We start from the raw sequence: 12,475 nt of genomic DNA on the forward strand, positions 1-12,475 counted from the left end.
AGCATTCTGCACCCCCGGAGTGATGCTGAACGATCTGCAGGTGCTACAACAGCAGGAATAAAACTTTCAACCCCCGGAGGGATTTAGAACCTCTACTCAAACAGTGAGCGGATATATCAACACCCCCGAGGGGATATTGAGATAACAGAACGACAACACCCCCGAAGAGATATTGTCATTCAAATACGGCTAAAAAACTATAGCTCTTTACCACACTGGGTTAGGAACAAAAGCATATCCTTAAATTTCAGCTCTCTGTACATAGGTTCATCTATGTATGGAGAACCAAAAATCCGGATGCGCAATTGCATTAATACAGGGCAATTGCATATCAAATGATATGATGTTCCGTAATCGGATTCACAAAGATCACATGAATAATACTCAGCGCGCTGAATAGTAGCCATGTGATAATTGAGTTTGCAATGTCCAGCCCTGACCAGAATACTGCAGTTGTGCTTGGAAAAATGCAACAAATTTCTTGACATTTTCGGACTCACATCCGGCAGAAAAGCCTTTGTTTGAACGCAAGTTTGCAAGCTACGCCAATGGTTGGCATGTTCGAATGCAGCCCAAGAGCGAATCTTGTGCTTTATCCAACTTATTGACAGTTGGATCCAGAACTGGTTCTGGACCAACGAAATCTGTCGCAGCGTCAGCTCTAGCCAATTCGTCCGCCCATTCATTTCCAGTAATACCGGAATGACCGGGTACCCATAGAAGGTAGATAGCATTTGAAATGCTAAGTTCTTCGATTTGAGTTCGACATGCGATTACTAATTTCGATCTCGAATCTGCCGAACTAAGTGCTTTCAGGGCAGCCTCACTGTCAGAGCAAAAATAGATTCTTTTACCGCAAATTCCCTGTTGAAGTGTGGATTGTACGCCACACAGAATCGCAAAGATTTCTGCTTGGAATACGGTATAGCATCTACCAAGCGAATGAGATTGGTTTAATCTCATCTCATGACAGTAGACACCAGCACCGGCTCGTCCCTCCAACAAAGAACCGTCCGTATAACAAACTACGTATTCTTCAAGTTGTCGCTCCATCCAGCCATTCCTCACGAAGAGGAATTCTCACATTGAAAGTTTTAGAAGGAAAGGTAAGGTAAGGTCACTGGGAGCAAGTGTATATTCATCCCAAGTAACCATTTGGGGCCACAGTCTTGTGTGGCTAGTTACACGATCTATTGGGTTACTGTTCCAGAGCCCAGTAACCTTAAGACGGTATGCACAAGAAAGTGCTTCTTGTTTCAGAAACACATGTAGCGGTTTTATGTTCAAGAGTGCCTCGAGAGCAGCAGTAGGTGTTGTCGAGAACGCACCAGTCATCGCCATCAAGACCATCCTCTGAAGATGGTTTAACTTTGATTGGATTGTCATGACTTCTCCCTTCTGCCACCAAACAAGGCACCCGTATGTCAGTATTGGTCTAACAATTGTTGTGTAGATCCACTGAATGTACTTGGGTTTGAGTCCCCAAGATTTGCCGAAAGCCCGTCTACATTGGCCAAAGGCCATGCAAGCTTTCTTGATCCTGAAATCGATGTGAGCTGTCCAATTAAGTTTTGAGTTGAGAATTACCCCAACGTACTTAACTTGATCTTCGACAATAATTTCAGAGTCAAAAATCTGCAATGGACGAGCTCCGGTTGTAATCCTTCGTTGCGTGAAAAGCACCATTGAGGTTTACACTAAGAGTAACGTATAACGAGAAACAGTTTGAGGTCTTTAGTACATATAAACATGCAATTTGGCAGGATTAAAAATAAGACGTCATTGAAGAACAGTAAATAGAACAAAGGTGCTAGATTGCTTCCTTGAGGAATCTTGATCGACTAACTTTAATTCTGACTTTCTCAAGCCCTTCTGAACAAATCGTTTTGAATAATTTTTTCCTTAGCGAGTAAAATTGCACCATAGCATTCAACTAAATCCAGTTTGCAAAGTTCGTAAAAATCGACTACTAATTCAACACCGTGCGCTATAAGGCCCCGGAAAAAACTAACTGAAACATGACTTTTTCTAAAAAGTATAATAACCCCCAATGAGGTTGGGCCAGTTGGCAGTCTTATGCAAAGTTTCAGATTCAGATTTCAGATACTCATTTTTGGTGAAAGTTTAATGTGTACAGTGTCACCTAACGGCGAAAACATGAGTGTTATCACTACGCAAATTTTCCAAAATTGATTCAGAGACCAATAGGTATCATTTAGGGTAAAGCTCTTAAAAATAGGTGACCACTAACTGGAGAATGAGAATTCACCGTTCCACCCAGTACATCGGTCTCAGCATATCGGAGAGTTAAATGTAAACATCACATCTTGGCTTTCAACGATTTCTAATTTCCATTCAAATTCATTCGGCGCTAGCGTAAAAAAAAACAAATGCTGCCACATATTATTCCTTCCAAATGACGCCTCCGATCGGGCGAATTCAATTTCGTTACGAATTGATAACAATTTTCGGACTTCCGCTCGTCGATTTCTTACGCGAATCGCTACAGATAAACAGCTGTGTGTCTGTGTGAACCAGTCTGATGTGCACATACATTACATTTATCGTATCCAGGGAGGCACACTCCGAGAAGACGAACTGTTATTTATTGAGAAGGAAAACGCAACCGGTGAACTTCGAGCGAAGGGTGTCTCGCTGAAATAGAGGACAGGAAGCCCAGAGGGAGATCATTTTCTCCTCCAGTGCGAATACATTTACACGAAAACGATTTATCAAATTGATGACCATCGCACTACGACGCTGCTGTGCTGCGCCCAGGTCCTTTTTGCCCGGACGATCCTTTCCATTACCGGGCCGGGTCTATGATTAATTGCAGCCGAATAGAGGGCATTTTCGGCAAATCGGTTCGGGATATGAACCACACAGCCCAGGTGAGGTATTGTAAAATAGGCCCGCCAGCGGTCGCCAACCGCAGCGGATTCGTTGACCAATTGGCGGTGAGAGACTGTCTTTAGTTTAAATCTGAGCAGATCGAACTGAAATTGAATGAAGAAATATCGTGAGTGTCACCTGTTTCAATGCCTTAAAATGTGAATTGAATTGTTCAAAGTGTACCTTTCTAACGTTTTGAAGTAACTTTAGCAAACAAACAAAAATGTCAATAACTTATTCCAAGTAGATATTAAAATTTTCTTTCATAGGTTTGAACTAGATATGAAACAGAGGTAACACCTAATAGACGTTCCTAGAAAGCCACTAGAACTCTATTTTATTGTTACAATTATATACTATTTCTATACAGAAACTGTGCTAAAATTGTTAGCACAGTTTCTGTATAGAATTAGCAAAGCAAACCAAGCAGCCATTCGAGTCCATTCACCTTCTAGTGCACGACGAAGTGAATTCTTCCGTAAAAATTACAACCAGATTTCGATTCACGTTTCGCAAATCATGAAAGTAATTACGCTGTTCCTGAAATGGTTACATAGTCTCACCAAAATTTAAAATATTCAACCACCTCTGCCACAGACGTCAGCAAACGAACTTACACAGCATTCCGTCTCAGCCGTGGTTCTTTCCATCAACACACTCACAGGGAAAAATGGATTAAACATCATCTGCTCGGGGTAGAATTAGTGGCCAAAAGACGCCGATAGGCTGATACTCGAATGGACCATTTTGTTGGAAGCGCTATTTGCCAATGAAAAAAAATATATTTGAATTTACAAGCGATCTGTATATGATGATATTGTAATTTTTTTACAAGTTCCCCTCACCAGAAATATTTTACCCCATCCAACTCTACTTTTCGTGACCAAAAAGCATCAAGTGCTACAACAGCACACTCTTCAAAGTGGAAAATTTTCACTTGACTACACTCTTATGCCAGGACGACGGTGATGACCACGACGAAAACGACGTCGTCGTCGTCGACGTCGTAGTCCACCATCCCCATTCCCAGAAGTGTGACCTGGTCAGGTCAGGTCTTGTAGGTTTTCTATGTTCTAACCACCCTCCCCCATCCTATCCTCCTTCGTTATGGTTTTTCTCACACCCTTTCTAAACAGCTATGACGGTCACCGAAAGTAAGCAAGCAAGCAAGCAACCAGTCCATCAGCAGTAGTAGGTATGTAGCGCGTCCAGTTCGGTCCAGTTGTTTAAATAAACTTTCAAGAAAAGCTGGACTTTTTTTGTTAGTGCCAATTCGCTCTCGCTCTTGTAGAACGAGCAGCAGCCCATAAGCAGCGGTCCAGCGGCACTAATATGTTGTTTTGGGTTACTATTCATCGATGTTTGTTCCTTCTTTCCTTCACTTTAAAGAACGAACCGGATGAACTATCAGCGTTTGCCTAGGAAAATTAATGATTTCGACTACACTTGAGTCATAGTTGGATAGAAAAGGTCAAATGGTAGGCAAAGTTCAGATTTTGAAAAGATAGTTAGAAGCCAATTGTCAAGAGACAAGATTGGGAGATAATAGACAAGAGAGAAGAGCAAAGGGGAATGTTGAAAAATTAGAGACAATGAAAAGATGACAAGAAATAAGAGATAAGAAACAAGAGAACTAGAAAGGAGACAATAGAAATTGGTCAAGAGCCAAGATGTCAGGTACAAGAGGTAAGAGACAAGAGAGAAGACACAAGAAACATGAAATAAGATAAAAGTGACAAAAGACAAGAGCCAAGAAACAAGAGACAAGAGGAAAAAATCAAAAGACAAGACAAAAAACAAGAGAAAAATGAATCTAAGATACAAGAGGCAAGAGACAAAAGACAAGAGAATAGAAAAAAAGAAAAGAGACGTGAGTGACAAGAGACAGGAGACGAGAGAAAATAAATCAGAAATAAGAGCCAAAGAATTAAGAGCTAAGAGCTAAAAGCCAAGAGTCAAAGAGACGAGAGAAAAGAGAAAAGAGACAAGAAACAAACGATGAGAGATGAGAATCAAGAGAATCGAGACAAAAGAAGAAGACAAAAGACAACAAACAAAAGAGTAGAGACACGAAACAAGAAAAAACAGAAACTAGAAAAGAGACAAGAAAAATCAGTCAAAACCCATCAAATTAACTTCAAGAGGCAAGGGACAAAAAATAAGAGAAAAAGAAGAAAAGATACATGGGCTATAAGGCACAGGAGAGGAGAGACAAGAAACTAGAGATACGAGACAGAAAAACAAGAGACAACAGCCAAGAGCTAAAAGCCAAGAGTCAAGGAGACAAGTGATAAGATACAAGAGAGAAGAGATGAGACAAATAACAAGAGACAAGGGATAAGAGCCAAGAAACAAAAGACAAGAAACAACAGAACACAGAAACTACAAAAAAAAACAAGAGATGTCAGTCAAAAACCTACAAATGAGATGCAAGACATAAAAAAGAGAGATACAAAGAATGGCAAGAAACAAGCCACATGACAAGACAAGAGGTTGGAGGCGAGAGACAAGAGATAGGAGACATGAGACAAAAGATAAATGAAAAAAAATAAAAGATATAAGGAATCATGACGCTCATGAGACAAGAAACAAGAGACAAAAGCCAAGAGACAAGAGACAACAGAGTACAGAAACCAGAAACAACAAACGATTATGTCAAAACCAAGATATAAGCTGCAAGAGACAAGATCAAAAAATAGTGAAGAAATGAAAATAAACAAGCGGCATGGGAGAAGAGACAAGAAAGGAGAGAATAGAGACGGAAGACATAAGACAAGAGAAAGAGACAAGAAACAAGGGACATGACAAATAAAAGCCAAGGAACAAATATATAAGAGAAAATATACTAGCAACGAGATAATAATCAAGAGAAATTTTTTTTTTTTTTTCGAGAGTTGTCCTACTGGAGCTGTAGAGCTAGGTTCTCGGAAGGGCTCCCCGTCAGAATCACATACTACAATTTGCAGACGAGACAGGCAATGTCGCCCAATAAAACACTGCAATAGGCCAATTGTAGCGGGCCGTGATTCTGAATGTGATATTCATTGTACGGTTCAGGCATGTGCGGGCGTAGGGAATCGCGTGTATCATCGCGAAGGGCTCGAACATTTGTACGTTAATGTGCTCGATCGCGTGTGCGTTTGTATGTCGCGTGTGCTAACGTGTAACTTCGCGTGCATAAATTCTATTTCATAACCGTGTGCCTTTCGCATATTCGCGTGTGTTCTAGAATAATCGCGCGCGGACCGTGAATCTGATACTTAATTTTTTGTGTACGGTTCAGATTCCAGAAGGAAGTGGGTTCTTCCATATCATTAGAGTTCCCAATCATGTCGTCGTAGAACGCGTGGTCTAGTGGATATGAGCTTTATTTTTTTGTTGATTGGTCCAACTGAATGTATAGACCTAAATTGCTAGAATGAAGGTTAAAGATTTCCGGACGTGACCGATTCATGATCGCGCATTTGCGGGTTGGCGTTTGAGATCGCGTTTGTAACTTCGTAAGTACTAAAACGTTCACACAATTGCCGCAGTGTTATCAAGTTTACGCGATCGCGGGCATAGGTGTGCGTAGATGATCGCGAAGGGCTTAAGCGTTCATATGTTGACGTGTTTGTCGCGTGTATGTGACTTCGCATGTATAAATTCGATTTTGAAACCCTGCGGCGATTCATATATTCGCGGACCGTCATTCTGATCTTTAGTTTTCGGTGTACGGATCACATTCTGACAGGGAGAGAGTTACCCCATATCACTAGAGTTTCCGGTCATGTCGCCATGGAACGTTTTGTCTAGTGGATATGGTAGTTATTTTTCAATTTTATTATTTTTTTAATAATTAACAAGGACCTAGATTGTTTGTACCGAGGATAGAGACTTCCGGACGTTCCCGATTCATGATGGCGCGAGCGCGGGAGTTTGTAGGTTGACACTTGAGATCGTGTTGGTAAGTTTATGAGTGCTGAGATTTTCACCTTATCACCGGGGTGTAATCATGTTTGCGAGTTCGTAGGCTGCTTGGAAAATCGCGAGGGGCTCTAACGTTTGTGCGCTGACGTGATTTTGTAACGTGTGTTCTTGAATGGTTGCGCGAACCGTGAGTCTGATATTAAATTTTCAGTGCGCGGATTGAATTCTGGCAGAGAGTGGGATCGTTTATATCGATAGGGTTCCCGGTCATGTCGCCATGAGACGTGTTGTCTAATAGGTATGGGCGTATTTTCTTAATTGGTCCAGCTGAAGGCATGGACCTAGGCTTCTAGGATCAAGGATAGACTTTCGGACGTGACCGATTCGTAATCGCGTGCACGATGGCATTTTTGTAGGTTCCCGCTGAGACCGCGTTTGAGAATGTGTGAGTGTAAAGACGTTCACTATCACCATCGTTGTTGATTCAGCTGAAGGCGGCTGTAGAATGGCAGTATAGGACTCGAAAAGAAGAAATAAAAGACAATATATAAGAGACGTAATAGATTAGATAGGTACAAGATACAGCTGAAGTTATGATCATCACATGAGACATACATTAGTACTTCAAACACTACTAATACTTGAATAGCCAATCACCACACATAGCACATCCTTTCTCAATTATCTATTTGTTACTGGTTGATTGTTGGTTATGAGCTGGTGAATAGAGGAAAGGTATAGAACAGACAAAAGGCTCATATCAGCCCTCCCGGCCTCCTCGACACACCACTATCGAGGCGTATTGTAATCAACATCTTGAAGCGGGCTTCTTATATAAATCAAATCCTCAGTAGTCATAATGTTTGGTGGAATATTAACATGAGAACTAATTAACCTCTAGTAGTAGAACTTGGTGCAAATAAAAACTAAAAAGAGCGAAGGTCCTTATATTTAGATAACTCTATTGAATATATTGTGGCTTGATGATGTTTACAATACCGTCAATCCCATCAACCTGCGAGAGGGGAGATAATAATCAAGAGAAAATTGAAACTAAAATAAGACAAGAGACATGAGTCAAACCCAAGATATAAATAGAAGAGTAAGAGACAAGCGACTTAAGACAACAGATGAGAGACAAGATGTAGGAGACAAAGAAACAAGAGACAAAAGACAAATTTCAATAGAAAATAGAAACATGTCAAACCCTTAGATATCACAGGTACAAGAGGCAAGAGACAAAAGAGAAAAGGCAAGCGATAAAAGACAAGAGTAAAGGGGAAAAATAGAAAATAGAAACGAGACAGGACACAAGAGACAAGAATCAATAGCTACCATGCAGGAGGCAAAAAACAAGAGACCAAGACAAGAGACAGAAAACAAGAGGGAAAATACAATAGACCAGAGACAAGAGAGAGGAAACAAGAGGCAAGAAACGAGAAACAAGCGACAAGAGACAACGAGAGACAGAACAATAGACAAGAGACAAGAAACAAGAGAAAAGCAACAAGATACACAAGAGAGAACAGCAGACATGAGACAAACGACAAAAGACAATAAACAAAAGACGAAAGACAAAAGACAAGTCAACACAAAAGACAAAAGACAAGACATAAAACAAAACCAAAGATAAAGGACAAAAGACAAGGAATAAGAAAAGAAAAATAGAAAAAAGACAAGAGATATCAGACAAAACCCAAGATATAAGATAGAAGAGACAAAAGACATGAGACAAGAAAACAAGAAAAGACATAGGACACAAGAGGCAAGTAGCAAGAGAAAAGAGCTAAAATGCTAGAGATAAAATTGTAAAGACAAAATTAACGAGACTAGAATCTAGAAATGAGGGACTACAAACATGAAAAAGAAGTAACCGACACGAGCCACAAAACACAAAACATGAAACTGGAGATAAAAGACAATAGAAAAAAGGAAAAACAAGAAACACGATAAAAATATTTCAAAATTCTTAATTTTTTTCTATTAGCAATTCTCAGTTTTCAATTTGAAACTTGAAATTTACAATTCGAAATTTGGCATTCGAAACTTGCAATTTGAAACTTGAAATTTAAAATTTGAAATTTTAAACTTGAAATTTGAATTTGAAAATAGAAATTGAAATTCGTAATTTGAAATTTGAGATTAGCAATTTGATTAAATTAAATTTAAAATTTAAAAGTTGAAATTTGAAATTTGAAATTTGAATTAGTGATTTAGTAATTTTGTAATTCAGTAGGTATGTTATTTATTTAGAAATTTAGTAATTTTGTAATTTAGTGATTTCGTAATTTAGTAATCTAGTAATTTAGTAATTTAGCAATTTAGTAACATTTGAAAACTGAAATTTAAAATTCAAAATTAGAAATTTGAAATCAATGATAAAAAAATTTAAAACTATTTTCCATTTTTCTATTTCCACTATCCATTTTTCCTCTTCTATTATCCATTATCTATTTTCCATTTTCTATTATCCATTAAACTTTTTCTAATTCACATTCCTCATTTTCTATTTTTCATTTTTTATTTTCCATTATGCATTTTCTATTTCACATCCTCATTCCTCATCATCAAATAAACTGTTTTCTAATTCACATTTCTCATTTTCTATTATTCATTTCCCATTTTCCATTTTCCATCTTCCATTTTCCGTTTCAATATAAAATTTTCAATATTTTTCATTTCCAAGTTTCAATTTTATATTTTTGGTTTCAAATTTTCAATGCTTAGGTTTCATTTTCTGCTTACAAGTTTTCAATTTTCACTTTTCAAGTTACTTATTTGAAATTTCAAATTGGAATATTCTCTCGAAATTATATCGAATCGATAAGTGAATACACTTTCGCCACTTTGCTAATGACGGTCAGTCAAACCATCAGAATCGATAGAGACCGCCGCTGGCAGGAAATTTTCAGCTACTTTTGTGCCCGATAAAGTTAAAACAAAGTTTTCCACTTAATAATAGAATATTTAAAACGTGTCCATTTTCCCAAATGCCCTCTTGCGTCACTTCCCCCACACTCTGGCCCTGAGGGGGAGTTGGCGGACAGTGGAGTGAGCTCCGAACGCGATGGTCGTCTTCGTCCAAAGTGTATGTACTTTTCTGGACATGGAACTTTCCTTTGTGCCCCCGATCGGTGAAAACATTTCGTCCCTCGGTTTTACTCGCAGCTCGCAGCGGAAAAGGGGTACAATATGTAAACGGGCTCGCAACTGGACCGTGCTTTGGATCCTTACTCTTTCCTCGGATCGACTTCCTTGGAGCGTCCGGGAACCAGCCAGCCAGCCATCTAACCAGCGGAGGAGATAGTTATTTATTCTAGTTCGTCGTTTTATTTTACCTTCGTCATCATGATAACACACACACACAAATACACACATAGCCGAGTTTTAGCTCCGTCTTTCGTTAGCGGTGCTAGCAAAGTGAAACCACCGGTTCGTATCTCAAAGCTCTGACCATTCCCATCCCACGGCAGCATCCTATAGTACACGGAAGAACCTTCCCACCCGCTCTCTCCATATTTAGCCGTTGAGGTTCAGTGGGATTTCCGAAGGTCCGGTCCAGGCAATCCAACCGTCGTCGTCGTCGTATTCGCCAGTGGGATGAATGATTGTTTGAGAAGAAGATGGTCAGCATGCAGAGTTTGACGAGTTCCGTTCCGATCCCGAGTCATGCATACTTTTGGGAGGGAAAACTAGACGATGGAAATTTAGTGCTGCGGGGAAAACTATATAGCTGATAGGTACCAACCAACTCCTAGAAAGTTCCTGTCCGGCTCAGAAGGAGCTGCGATGTAGTGTATAGGCGACCGGTTCTCGTTCCATCTTCACCGTCCGTGGCGGCAGCAGCGGTAGAGTCCGGAGCAGACTTGGGCTGCTCGGTGAAATGGTAATGATGTTAATTAAAAATTAATTGAAACCAATCACTTCTCAAGGAAATGTGTGGAAATGCGCTTGTTTTACAAAAATAAAATTTAGCTGAATGCTGTCTGTTCTGCCCGACTGTCCTCAATCGGTTCACCACTCTGTTCCACCGTATCCGCAGATCAGTGTGAGAAACACCGGGAGTCATAGTTTCTCAAAACTACTGCCCCGGCGGATGCTGTGAAAGTAAGGGGTGGAAACTAACACCCACCCACTCGCTGGACCACGTGAACCCCACGCCACTTCTGGTCCCAGTGCCGGAGTTGGTGGTAATAAAGGTTTTCGGACACGGCGGACTTTTTGGAGGAAGTTTTACCGAGACCGGACCTCGGGTGCCCAATGGTATGAATGCTTCTGACGCCGGGTATGGGCTATCCGCCTAGCCTTGGCCACATCACGAACGAGGGTGATGGTGGTGCGCCGGCCGGGGAAATGAAAAGGGATCAGCAAATTTCCTCGTTCGCATCAGAATCCTGGTACCCAAATTTGAAGCGAACTGCGCCGTAGAACTAAGAAAAAGCAAACGAAAAGAAAATGATGTGTACACGCTAGCTCGCTAGCTGGTCAGTTTTCCGTTGGAGTTCTTCACGGAAACTGGAACCCCTTTGGCTGACCACACCGACTGACCGGTGAACGGCGAGCGGCGGCGGTGTGTGAAACGACCGAAACGTGGGCTCCGAAATATTTATATGAGCCGGGTATGAGCACATCGGAGATGTGTATGCGGGAAAGATGCTCCGCATAAGTATTTGGGTTCGACAGAAAAGAGACCAGGGGGGTTGGGGGTTGAGTGTGCCAGGGAGGGGGGGGGGAGAGGGGCAACCCTTTTATAATTTCTGCTCTACGACAACGTGTAGGCGTCGGACGGTCCGTGGTGGGTGTTGGTCAACCAGAAGCCGTCCTCCCGCAGAAGACAGCTCTGGGTTTTCGGGAGAAGGAGGAGGGATACAAGCAAGTAGCAGCGATGAAATTTGCTAAAATAATATCAAGGAAAGTGGGGGTTAATTTTAATTTTAATATTAAGCATTAATTTCGGGTCAGTTAGTTTTAAGTTTTTGATATATTTCGTTTAGCCGTAGGTAGTAGTGTTGTAGCCCCGGACGGGGGTTTTAGGTCGTTCATGTTTTTGTGGAATGTAGCCGACCCCGTGCATACACACACTCAAACTCACATACTTCCAATTAGACCTCCATCAGCCGCCATTGGCATCTATTTTGGGCTCTTGAGAATTGTTTGCTTTTCAGAATGGAACGAGTTTGGAACGACCAAGTGTATGTAGCGGACATTTTGCCACTTTGAAAACATTAACGTTGGGTTGGGGACAGTGCGTGAAGCTTTTTAAGTTTGAGGCCTTTAACGGTAGCTTAAAAATTTAATGATCGGTTTTTAGTGCGACTGTATACTGGATTCCATCCTTCAGTGGGTGAACTAGTGGGGTTTTTTGGAACATTTTCACTTTTCATCTCGCCTTTACCAATTATTTGTATACAGATGCATAAAAGATATATCATGATTTCGTGAAATGAACCGCGGAAATCAGCAAGCTTCTGACATCATAAATATAGAGCCTGTTTACATGAAACTATTTGTGTTTCCATAAAACTAGCTCACTCAAAAAAATCAAGGCGGTATACTTGAATGATTGTTTGGCATCCCGACAGTGAAAGTTTTCTTGTATTTCGAACATATTTAGTCGTCATGAAGTTGATTCCGGATTTGATAAAGATTTAGTGAAGCTTAGTTACACTTTCCA

This window comes from Topomyia yanbarensis, chromosome 1 (genome assembly GCF_030247195.1).
Source record: "Topomyia yanbarensis strain Yona2022 chromosome 1, ASM3024719v1, whole genome shotgun sequence".
Taxonomy (NCBI): Eukaryota; Metazoa; Arthropoda; class Insecta; order Diptera; family Culicidae; genus Topomyia; species Topomyia yanbarensis.